The sequence below is a fragment of the Gorilla gorilla genome, chromosome 4 (genome assembly GCF_029281585.2).
Source record: "Gorilla gorilla gorilla isolate KB3781 chromosome 4, NHGRI_mGorGor1-v2.1_pri, whole genome shotgun sequence".
NCBI classification, from domain to species: Eukaryota; Metazoa; Chordata; class Mammalia; order Primates; family Hominidae; genus Gorilla; species Gorilla gorilla.
In genome coordinates, this window is record NC_073228.2 from 99,000,509 (window position 1) to 99,013,304 (window position 12,796).

The 12,796-nt window shown below is 35.6% G+C and overlaps 1 protein-coding gene across 13 annotated transcripts in view; it reads right to left on the reverse strand.

Moving 5' to 3' along the window:
• Nucleotides 1-12,796, reverse strand: part of MCTP1 (multiple C2 and transmembrane domain containing 1) — a 606,796-nt gene that overhangs the window by 172,409 nt on the left and 421,591 nt on the right. The gene's annotated exons all lie outside the window — the stretch shown is intronic.

Genomic DNA, 12,796 nt, shown 5'->3' on the forward strand with positions numbered 1-12,796 from the left:
GGAGATAGTGGCAGGTCTCTGAAAAAACTTGGCTTTAACTCTCATTAATGGGGGAGGTTTTGAGGGATTTGATTTGAGGAGTGACATGCTCTGATGGCTGCTATTTGGAAAATAAGGCAGAGAAAGGACAATGGAGGGGTAGGAAGAAGAGTTAGGAGGCAATTGCAATAACCTAGGTGGTGGAACGTGGTTAGATTCTGGATATATTTTGAAGGGAGAATCAACAGGATTTGCAGATGTCAATATTTAATCACCTAATATACCCTCATATTATTATTTGACGCTGAAAAACAATTCACTGAGCTTAGCCAAGTCAGTTCTTTTTTTTTTTTTTTCCCCCAAGGAGAATAAGCATTCAACAAGGTGCTCAGACTAGATATTTCTAGAATCTGACAAAGAGGAAAGTTTAGGTTAAGGAGAAAGCAGGCAATTTTATGTTTACTTTTCTATTCATCTTTTCCTTTTAAAAAGTTCTCTTTTTACAGTTATCATTAATGGATGCTAACATCAGGTCTTTCCACACTGTTATGTTTGACTTATTTAGGAAGTATCCTCCTGTCACTGCATGATTCAAGGGCAATTAAAAATTAACAGCAATTTCAACCAAAATACTAGTAAATGTACAACATCAAATTCTGCAAACTTACCACTAAAAAGCATGGACTATAGTTGTATTTTTAAAAAGTGACTACACATAGTTAATATGCTTATCTGGTTTGCTAAATAATCCTTTAAATGACTGGCTTTTCAGACCTAAATTTTACAGCTTTGATTATCTGCCACTTAAACAAACAAAACCAATCAGAGAAATACTAGTGATGGACCTAACCATTAATTATCTCCTTAATTATTCCTTCCTTTCATCCTTTTATCATTCCATTTAGGCCCTCTGATAGGCTGCTCTGCTTGCTGGGAGTACCTGGGTTGTGGGGTTGACTCTAGGATGAAGTTGATGTCTCTAAAGTGCACTATATTCCGCAAAGTTCCAGACAGTGGTATAAAGAAGTCCTCTGTAATGTTTTTATTCAATACCGTGTGGCTAGAAGTGCAAAGAATAAAGGCAGCATCCAAAGTTGAAGGATATTTTGTTTCTGATAATTTTTGAGAGGCTAAATATATGAGAACACAGATTATATAATCTATTTTTCTCTCTCTCACTCATTTTTGTCACAAGACTAAAGCAGACCTGTGGGTATCAACTGGCTCTTCCTGAAGCCCCATTATTTTGGCTAAAAAGAGTCAATCCCTCTCCCTAGCAATGCTAGAAACTGGAGAATTTGGTTTGGATAGAAAATAGAAATGGTGGCAGTGCTGGTTGAGGGCAGGGGCTGTGGGATTGATTGCTTTAACCACCATGACAGCTAGGAAGGAAATCAGCGTTCCTTGAGGACACGGCAATTTTCCATGTTGACAATTTTCTAGAGAGAAATAGGAATGCTTTTTGAAGCATTCATTACTTATCGAGTGGCTGCTCTGCTCACCCCAGAATTATAAGTATGATTAAGACATAGTCCAGCTCTCAAGGCATGCACAGTTTAGAGGACATGATAGACATGTAAATACACAATTATGAGGCAGAGTTGTAAGGGCTGTAATAAAGGTAAGTGAAGGGTGCAACAGGAGCAAGGAGAAGGAGGCATGCCATTCTATAACTCCAGAACATAAAGAGGGAAAGGAAGCAAAGACTTTTCCAGTGGCTATGACTCTGGTGATCTATGGTGATTGTACAGCTCTATCACAGTGCTTTTAAAAGCGAAGGATAATGACATAAAAAGTAGGCTGACATTTTATGATGAGGAATATTTTGCTTAAATGTATTTGTATATTCCTTTAATAGTCTCTATAATACAAAAACCTAGATATGTGTTACCTAACTACTATAAACTAGATACATAAAAATATTACATTAAGACTCATACTTTTATCCATAATCTAGTTAAATACTAAGGGCTATTTTTTCCTATGGATCTTTGTTTTTTTTTAAATCTCCCATGAGAATTAACACTTGAGAGACTCTTTTACCCTAACTCATAAAACAGAATCTATAACAGAATTTAAAGCATATATTCTATTGTCCCAATCCTTTTTTGGGGGTGAAAAGCCATTTCTACAACAATAAAACAAACATCAGAATTGTCTCCAATGGGCGTCTTTTCTGGCAATCTTCAAAACGGCACCAAGGATTAAATGGGGTGCACTGACTGGCTAATTCTCTCTCACTCTTAGTCCTTGCTCTTTGAGGTCACGACACTGACATACTGATAAAGAACTGTGGGAAAGCCTGTACCGCCCCTGCTCACTTGCTACCTGTTTTGTGGGCAAGTGGATGACTTCAGTTTGTACAAACTACTGGTTTGAGCATTAAAGTGCCTCAAAAGATACTGAATGATATTCTTGCTCCCGGAATATAGAGTTAATCCTGATCCATCAGTGGTGGGCTTTGTCCAGGGTCATTTTGCTGCTGACAAGTAGCACAGTTTGCTGGATGTGATGTGTTATAAAAATGTGTGTGTATGGGGACCCAGTGACCACCTCTTTGTTGCCATGTCTGAAAACACAGAAGGCTTTCAATAGCATGGAAAGCAATTCATACCCATGGGAGCCTTTTATTTTGGGCCTACCTTGTACAAATTAAGTTCTTTCATTTAATTTTCTCAGTTGCCACAGTTTGAAATAACTATATTTTAATCTTTTAAAAAATATAATCAAGGTTGCCATCTATCCCTTATAGAAACTGGAATTTCAATCATAACGTATAATAATGTTATAGTTGAGAGAATTCCATCGTGTCCACCAGAACAGAAAGCAGCATATGTTGAAGACATCTTCCATCCTCCTTTTATCACTGGAGATGGGGCTTTGACCTTATCCTTTTCCATCAACTGACCTAAACATATTTTAAACATCTGATTGGTAGAATTATATTAACTCACACTTTTAACTAGGCCCCCACTGGGTCTGATTCTGGGACTGAATAATAATAATAAGACTTCTTTTTTCTCACTGAGTCATGAAGCAGATTTCATTATGGCAAGAAAATTGACACCCTAGAGTTGTGGCTTTCAACCTACTAGATCTAATACTTTTTTTTCATATTGAAGATTTTGTAATGTCCTTTTTACTATCCTGGAATAAAACTGACTGACACACAATTTCAAATTTTAATATAATACCAGAACTGTATTATAAAGGAGGACTAAATAGAAAGTTGTTTACAATAAAATCATACATTGATTTATTCAACAAATATTTATTGAGTGCTTATTATGTGCCAGGCCATATGAACAGAAAAGGGAAATGTGTCCACTGTCTTCAAATTTACTTATAGTGGGAATGGAGGAGAAAGAGAATAAACACAGAACATGGTTACTATATATATTGTATGTTAGAGAGTGCTACGTGTTAACTAAAAAAACAGATAAAAATAGAGTAAGAAAAGGGGTTTGGAGAGGGTAGAGGAGGGGCACTGCTTATAGATTTAATTGGGGTGGTTGGAATAGGTTGAGAAGGTGAGGTCTGAGCAAAGAACTGAAGGGGGTAAAGGAGTAGCCAAGTAGAAAAGTGGAGAAAAGTAGAGAAACACTTCTGGAGAAAAGTGATCCAGGTAGAGAAAGAGCTAGACCAAAAGCCTGCTGTGCTTGAGGCCTCTGATACTGGGGCAGGGTGTGCAATGGGAAGGTTAGTAGAAGATGTCAGAGAAGTAATGGGGAATAAGGTAATTAAGTGCCTTGGACACCATCTTAAGGTCTTTGGTGTATACTGTGTGAAATGGCAGCCATTTGCAAGGCTTGAATCAATAATACTATGTATTTCAGGATGCAATCTAGGCTTAGACAATCATGAAACAGATTTTAAACGTATATCAATAGCTATATTTAAATGCAGGATTAAATTTTCATTATGTAAATTTTCATTATGTAGGACATTTAGCATCCCCAACCCCAGCTACCAAACACCAGTATGCTCCCCAGTCATTATGGCAACTAAAATTCCCTCAAAAATCTCCAAACACCCATTGGGGCAATACTACCCTCCTCTTAATTGATAATCATTGTCTAACAGCAATAATTCTTAAACATTTTGATCTTAGGAACTCTTAAAAATTATTGAGGATCTCAAAGAGTTTTTATGTGGGCTATATCTATCAAAATGTACCCATGTTAGAAATGAAAACATTAAAAATATTTATTAATTCACTAGAAATAATTAATCCATGACCTGTTAACATTGGAGTAATCAAAGATTATGTAGCCCTTGGAAAACTCCATTGTGCACTCATGAAAGAATAAGAATAAAAAAGGCAAATAATATATTAGTATTATTATGAAGATAGTTTTGGCTTCAGAGATCCCTGAACGGGTCTTGGGGATCCCCAGAGGTTCCTGAACCACACCCTGAGACCCAAAGCTAATGGAAATAGGTAAAGCTCAATGTAAATATGAATTTATTTCCCCTGGGATATAGAACTATCTGCAAAAGAATATTTACAGAATTGTGTATAACTGGATGCATTCTTGAGTCTTGGAATTGAACCATATTGATATATGTTGGGAAGCTCAAAATTTATGACAGAAGAATAAGAAGGGAAAGGAGACAGACGAGAAACTGGAAAAGAAAGAGGAAGGAGACTATGGGACCTATAAAATGAGAAGAGGCCGTGAGAAAATTATGCCTAAGCTTTTAACAGCTTAGATAAATTATGGTAAGAACATTTAAATACTTCATTTTCAATTCATATTTAATATAGAAACTATATGCAAGTGATTCGTTACAAGCTTAGAAACACAAAAGTTGTTTGGTCTAAAATGAGAATAAAAATACATTAGAAGTTCCTTTGTTTTTGCAAGGCTTGTTAGATACTTTAGGACTTATAGTAAATATATACTCAATTAGACCTTCCTGCAGAAAAGCATGAGGCTTCAGATAAGCTTTCCTATAAGTAAATTAATTAGCTGGAGAGACCTTTTGCAGTGAAATAACTTTTTTATGCTTAAAAAAATTTAGTCCTCTATTAGGTGATTAAACATTTTAAATATATTTTTAAAAACCAATTAAAGGCAATAACTGAAAATTGTCATCTGTTAAGTCTTTGCCTTTAGAATAATGTCTTTGTCTCTTTATTCCTCTTTTACAAAATATCTCATCCAGGAATCTGTTGTTTATCTTGGTAACTGCTACAATATCTTAGAATCTGAAGGCTTGGAAATAAATCTTAGAGGTCAAGTTCAAAACTTCATCCAGGGCTTGCATCATCTCTGCAACCAGGTGGTCCTTCAGGCTCTGCTTCGAAAGTTTTAGTAATGTGGAAATCATTACCTCTACAAGAATCTTTGGATCTATTTTTTGTTGGCAAATGTAATTTGTGGAAAATGTTTCTTCACATCGTGTATAAAATTATGTCTCTGTAGCTTTTGATCTATTCTATAATTTGCCTTCTGTAGTAATTAGAAAATCTTAATGAAATGATAGGCATGAAGGGAGGGTACAGCATCTATCACATAGGGAATATGTGATCAATGTTCATTATCTGCTGTCCTCTGCTGGACACTGTGGATGGCTTGCTGAGCATCCATTCTAACTACTTGCTAGTGTCTCTTCCTGGTCTATAGAGGATATTAAGCCTAAAGTGACATTTCTAGATTCTCTTGCAGCTAGAGATGTAGATGTGATTTAGGTTGCACGAATCAGATGTTCTTGCCTAAGACTTGATATTAGAATTCAATTAAGTGAGAGCACATGGAGTCAATTTTACTGCTGCAGACTGCAAGCAGGGGTCATGTATCAGTTGTCACAGTGTCTTCTCAACTCGTTAATGTCAACAACTCCTTGGTTCTGCCATGTGGCTTTAGTACTAACCTCTAGAGACTGAACTTAGAGTCTCTTTTCTTAGGCCCTTCCTGCCCCCCAAAGATTCTGTGATTTAGTTAATATTTTATTACAAATCCCCTTCTGATTAAATTTTCTAGAAGGAAGTTTGCTCTTTGGACCTAAACCTTGGCCATTAATCCTCCTTGCTAGCTCTTATCTACATTCTCCTCATGACAGGCCTTTGGATAATTGATAAAAGAAATCATATGTCCTCAAGTTCTTCTTTTCTCCAGTACAAATATGTCGGTGGCTTTTGTGGAAATATCTAGATCATCATGCCTGCCCTGCCATTTACAAGCTGGTGTGTGTGTGTGTTGATCATGGAAGAGTTACCTAACCTCTCCATGCCTCTTCAGTTTTCCAAATTATAAAGTGGGAATAACAATAGTCCCTAATAAGGTTGTTGTGAGATTAGTCATATATGATAATTCTTGCACCAAGCTCAGGTTAGTGTCTGACATGTGATCAGGGCTCAGTAAATGTTAGTTGTCATTATTATTGTTATTATTGTCATTCCAGCACTATTCTCAATTGACGTGATTTTAAAACGCCAGATATACCAGTTGAAAATATATTCTGGTTAGTCAATGTCCTTCTTTAAAGAGTATTCACAAACTGGATTCATACCCCAGCATATCTGATGAGTCCACTCTCAACATTTCACCTTTATTCAATGTAACAGAATTGATGTATGTATAATTTACTCTCATGGAGTTTAAACTCAACTCAAATCCTAAAGTCTTTTCTTTATTTTCTATGGTTAAAGCAAGATATCACAGTTTAGTACCCAGGAAAGACTTTGGATTTACACTTTTTAATGTTCATCTTGTTGAATTAAGCCTATTATTTGTCTGGAGTATAGGATTGTATACATATACTGGTCTCACATAAAATGAATTAAGTAGCCCTCCTAGCAACTTTGATAAGGAAGCAGTCAATTACCTCCTCAAAGTAATTAGTAAACACATTGAACAGCTTAGACCAAGGACAGAGCCCTGTAACCCACTTGGCATCCCCAGTGACATCAATCCTTTAATAATTACTCTTTAGGCTTGACTATTTAGTCATTCACGAGTCCAACTATACTATCGTTTAACCCAAGTATCTCTGTAGTAAGTTTTTTTTTTCAAAAAATCTAGTTAAATCTAGATCCTCTCTATTTGTAGCATTTCCTTGATCCATTGTTCTAGAAAATACATCACTTATTTGCACAATTATGTTGCAATGTAACAAAATATTTTTTAAAAGTTTAATTTTAAACAATGATTCTAGCATCATGAAGGTATTTCTTCAAGCACTGAGTGAAATCCTAGAGCTAGCCCTCTGAGCCAAATCAGCAATTTGCTATTTCTTTACTCAAAGGATCATTCTGTAATCTTTGTTCTACAGAACCTGATTAATTATTTTATAGTATTTCTCTTTCCCTCATTTCCCATTGATAGTGGGACCACCACTTTCTCAGCCCATAGTCCTTCACCTCTAGTGCATATCAAACCCAATTATTAATCTCTTTTGTCATCCCACCTATTCTTCCAGGGCAGTATCTTCTAACCATGTGACCTGCATATGAATCACACATGATTTCTGTAATTCTCTTTAAAACACTGTCTCAGATTCAGGCCTCATCAGCCCTTGTGCTAAATTATCATTTTCATTCCTCTTTTTGGAGATATTTGATAACAACTCTTTGGTTTTAGAAGAACACTTTTTCTATAATTAGAATTTGGCTAGGTTTTAAAAATGCAATTACTAAAGAAAGTAAGTTTTATTTGTATGTAAGATGTGGTGACATAAAAGAAGGAAGAACAATGATTTGCTTTCTTTCCCTGTGATATTTTTATTTGTTTAGGCTCATTCTTAAGGAAAAGATTTATATAGTATTAATACATTTATCATGTACATGTATATAATATTGTTCTCTAAACCAGGTATATTACCGTGATAAGAATAGCAGGTGTTGTGTATTTCTGATGCATTATAAATTGGATAAAATGTCTTCTCATGGTATACTATCTGCTTAAAAGTCTTCTATGAGCATAATTATTAAAAAGCAAATGGAACATTAGCTTATATAATGGGAATAAAGCATACTTTCCTTGAGGAATGTCCTATATATTCTGTGTTAAAGCTTAGGATTTTTGTTTCAAGCAATATAATTTTCAGATGTTAAGATAGTAAAGTTAAGAAACTATGACTATTTGCACATCCTCTCTTTTATTTGGTAGATTATTTTATCCCTGATAATATACCAAGATGAAGGACTTCCACTATATTTTATACAGTTCTTTGAATGAAATTACGTAGAACTTAAAGGATTTATATTTTATCTTCTTCCAACATAAATTTTAAAGAATGATGGTAATATCTAAGGCTGCATTTATCAGACATCGTTGATTTTATTAAATATGATGATGACAATTAAAGGCACATGCTATTAATTCAAACTGCTACAATCCTATTTTAAAAAGCACCTTAGCAACTTCTTCCAATTGAGCAATTGTTTTCTACAGGGCACTTGAAGTAACAATTGCATATGTCTTAAGCTATCTGCTAGCGTAACCCACCAAAAGTTAATTTTTTTAAAAGGACAATATCTTGTCTATGTCATGTATATGTGCTTGGTATTTCTCCAACTGTATATAAAACTTTCAAAGATCAGACTTGCCTTTTTCTGTACAGCTGCCTTTTCATTTTCTTTCTCTGAATAGACCCATAATGTTCAGGGAAAATATCAAGAATAATAAATCCAAATCTTTGTATAAAATATACCTTCATGACACACTCAAGCTGGAAATCACAGGAACCAATAAAAATGCAGGCAGCCTCCTGATAATGAGGTCAGAAATACAAATAAATTTACTTTTAATGAAGACTGGAGGCACAGTAATCAAAGTGTTAAAATTCATTTCATGCATATCTCATTTGCTTCTTAGCTGATATTTACCACGCAATTCTGTGAGAAAGTAGAGGCCTAAGATGCTCCAGATAAATGGCTCAATTAATTGTACAGAGGTAGACCTCTTTGAGCTGAGCCAGAGCTGTGAGCTCTTTATTAAAAGCACTATTCTGTAGCCCATAACCTTGTTCCTTGACTCCTCTCTGGTTTCCAATTTAAACAAGTCCCCATGCGGCCTGCTCTAAAGGGCTTTGTCTCCCTGTCATTGTTAAGAGAGCTGAGGCATCCTGGAAGTGTGAAATCAGACCTCATGAGTTGAACGGTTCCCCAGGGAACGCCGGACTGCGCAGAAGGTCAAAGTCATGGGCCGGACCATCTAAAAGTGTCTGATCGCCGGTCTGTGACACAGCAAGTTGGGGGTGGGGGCTGGGGGGGCGGGAGCTAGACTGAAGAGGACTGAAATTGAACACATCTTAATTAAAGCCCACAGACAGCAAAACAAAATGTTTTCTAGGCAGCCTGTCAAATGGGGCTTAAATTTAGCTCTGCTAATGAATCTGAGCTGCTAACTGTTATTTCTTAAGATAATAAGACTCTCATGGAAGCTGATAAAAAAACTGTAGCATGTCTTTTTCTGCTGTTTTGTTACTTAAATATTTTCCAACAATGAAGACAGTTTTCCAAAAGAAAAACATGGGAAAAGTCTATGCAAATAAAGGGGTAGTAAACATCTCTCTTAATAACGAGTAGGTTTCCAGACTACGGGGCTGGCAAGTCACAAGTCTTTATGCATAGCCTTGTTTTAGAAAAAGATACACTTATTTAATGGGACTATTTCAGTGACACATTCTATTAATTGTAAAATTCTCTCTCTCTCCCCCTTTTTCTCTTCCTCTCCCTCTATTGTTTCCTGAAGGAGATGGTGCATTAATTTGAGAGATCAATTCACCTGGGGTGGAGAAGTTTTATATTAGTGTACCTTTCAGCACAGTGAAAAGGTAGGACATCTTTTGAAGGGTTTCACAGTTCTCCCATGTCGCTGTTTCTGAAACTGAGTGGCTGGTCTCCCTGGGGAAGCTATGACCTCTTCCTTAGGAGCTCAGAAAAAAAAAAACAGAGAGAAAGAGAGAGAGAACCCAGGGGAAAATGAAATGAAGGGGAGGGGCGGAGGAGAAGAACTCTTTTCTCCTTCTCCTCTTAGAACTTGAAAGAACCAATAGGCCAGGTCTAAATGCTCTGCAAAGAAAGCCTCACTCAATATAGGAGACTTGGAATGTTCTGTTGAGGCAAAAATTAGGCCCTACTCAAGGGAAAGAATAATCAGAAGCTAAAAAACACAAATGATAACATGAACTATTTCCTACCACCCAAAGAAAAAATATTTTCCCGCCACCCACCCCACCCCACCGCACCCCACCCCGCTGGCCTTTCCTCACAATGTGTAGAGTTTTAAGGAAAACTTGATCTAGCTGCAGAGAGAATGTTCCCCAGTGAACGCGGGGCCAGACAGTCTCTAGGTCTTGCTTTGATGGTGCGGAGAGACATTAACCTTTTCACTGGTTAGTTGAAAGGTAAGTAAGTTGTACGGAGAGGTATTTTTCAGTGACTCAAATTTTTTCCCTTATGAAGAATTTAGCTGACCAACTTTTCAAACCAGAGTGCCACTTTCTCAGGCTGTGAAAAGCTGCCCACAATTTGACTGAAATTTCAATCCACTCTTGTGCCTTGCTCAATGCATGTGTATGTGTGGGAGTTGTAAATTGAGGCCTTAACCACCAGAGTTAATCTCTTTTTTAAATCTGTATTAACCTTAATGATTTGAAGTGCACTGTCCAACACTGGGCTATTGAGACCGAAGAAAAAACTACCCTCGACTATCAACAGTTTATTAGGGGCTTAACTGAAGTGACCTACTGTAGTAGTGTTCAGCTGAACAAGGCTATAGGCTTTTTGTGGAAAGGGAAAGAATTGAGGGTTTCATTAAAAAGTAATTTGTGCTTTATACTCACTCATTCAAAGAGAGTCTCAATTGCTCTTTATTCACACAGAGTTAATACAGTATCACAATGTTTCTCAATGAATGTGTTGTAACAAAAGAAAAATTTTACATTTTGAAAGGGAAAAATTCTTTGTAACTGTAGTAAGATTGATGGCTACTTAAAAGACTATAGAATCTTTCTTTCCTGTGCTCATGTCTAATGATGGAATATTATAATTTAACATTTTTTGCTGAAACAATGGGAGTTTAACTTTATGTTCAGATCATTAAAAATATCTAAAAAATAGAGCCAAGTTGTTCAAATATAAATTTGTCTCGTTAGACTTATTTAGAAAAAGTGTTCTGAAATCAACCGTGTATCTTACAGTAACAGGCTCATTTGTACCATGTTAGAAAATATTCTTGCCTTAGCACAGACAGTTACCAGTGATTTAAAATCTCCCCTCTACATCGACAAAATTCCTAAATGGACGCTAACTTGAGGATTTGAAGACAGCGCTAGTCAATTGCCTCTTTTCAAACTATTGCCTAATAACTTGTAGAGGATGACTGTTATTATCCACTGAGACGCACATCATATCTTTAAAGTTCTTTGAACAAGTAAAAGAGAAAGCAGACAAAGAACTTACTTGTGTCCCAAATTTAATGACAAAGACAAGGAAGCATCAGGATACATGTGTGCGTGTGTGTGTGTGTATATATAAAGTATCCTTTTCAAAAGTAACAATTATTTTTAAAATTGGTAGTATATTCAGACATTTCTGACTCAAATATATAGTCTTCAATTTTTGCCACCATCACAAATGTCATAAAGACCACAGAAGGTCCAAGAGTGAGCAAGGTCAAAGACTGAATTATCTTTTTGCCCCTGAATAGTTCAACATCTCTCTTGTTCAATTCAGAGCACATTAGATTATAAGGTCAGCGTGAAATGGGGAATCATTAGATTTATATCTCTAAAAGTGGAGGAAAAAAATGGAGACTCTGTTATTTAGTATTCCCCAAATTAATGTTCATTTTATCAAATGAAAATTATGTCTCATTGAATCCCCAGGGGAAAGGCTATTGTTATTCACATCAATTTACATAGAACCATTAGGAGAGAAATATCTCTATTTTTTTCCAGCTTTGAGAGAACATGTATTTTAACTTCCATAGTGGCACACAGGCCAACTGGGTTAATCTAGTTTGCATATTCATGAAGTTTGAAAATCAATGACAGCTTCTCTCCAAAGAAGACAAACTTATACAATTCTATCCAATTGTATAATAGGCAGGTATCTAAGCTTTTGAAATAAATGGTACTTGCATTTTTCTAAAAGAAATGATTGTGCCAGATTAATTTGATTATAATCATACTAGAAAGAAATTTCATAAGTAGGAACATGTATATACATTTTACATTAATTGTTTTATACAAGGAGCCAAATTAGCATATATGCAAATATTACAAACTACCCACTCTCCCATTTTCAGGTATGCCTGTTTTGAAAAAATATGTGACAACTGTTATCATCTTCTTGGTTACAAATGAGTTGATAATTACCTTTTTAAAGGAACTGTAAACTAATATTTTAAATTTTCTCACACACGGTCACTTAATAGGCAAATATTAAAATATAAAAATATTGCAGTTTTGGAACAAACATCTGCTATTTTTCATTTGAAGGCATGTTACCTTTTAATTTGTTTTTGATTCTGTTGAATGAATTAAAGAAGTACACAGTGATTTCAGGTCCTTGGATGGTAGAAAAAGCACATTTCTTCCCTTGAAATAAGTTTGTTACCTCATTAGGATTATCTGGCTGAATGTTCAAAACGGTAAGCATATTTCCAGAATGATAAGTTGATATTTTCTTTCAGAAACAGTGAAATTTGCACAAATTGGTCAAGCCAGTCCTATTTATTGTCTAACTTGAGATGGATAATTTAAGGAACAGTATAAACATCCCCCAAATCCTTATGAAATTAAATCATAAATGAATGGTCACATTGTTATAAATTCAAAATAATGATTTAAGTCTGGAAATTGA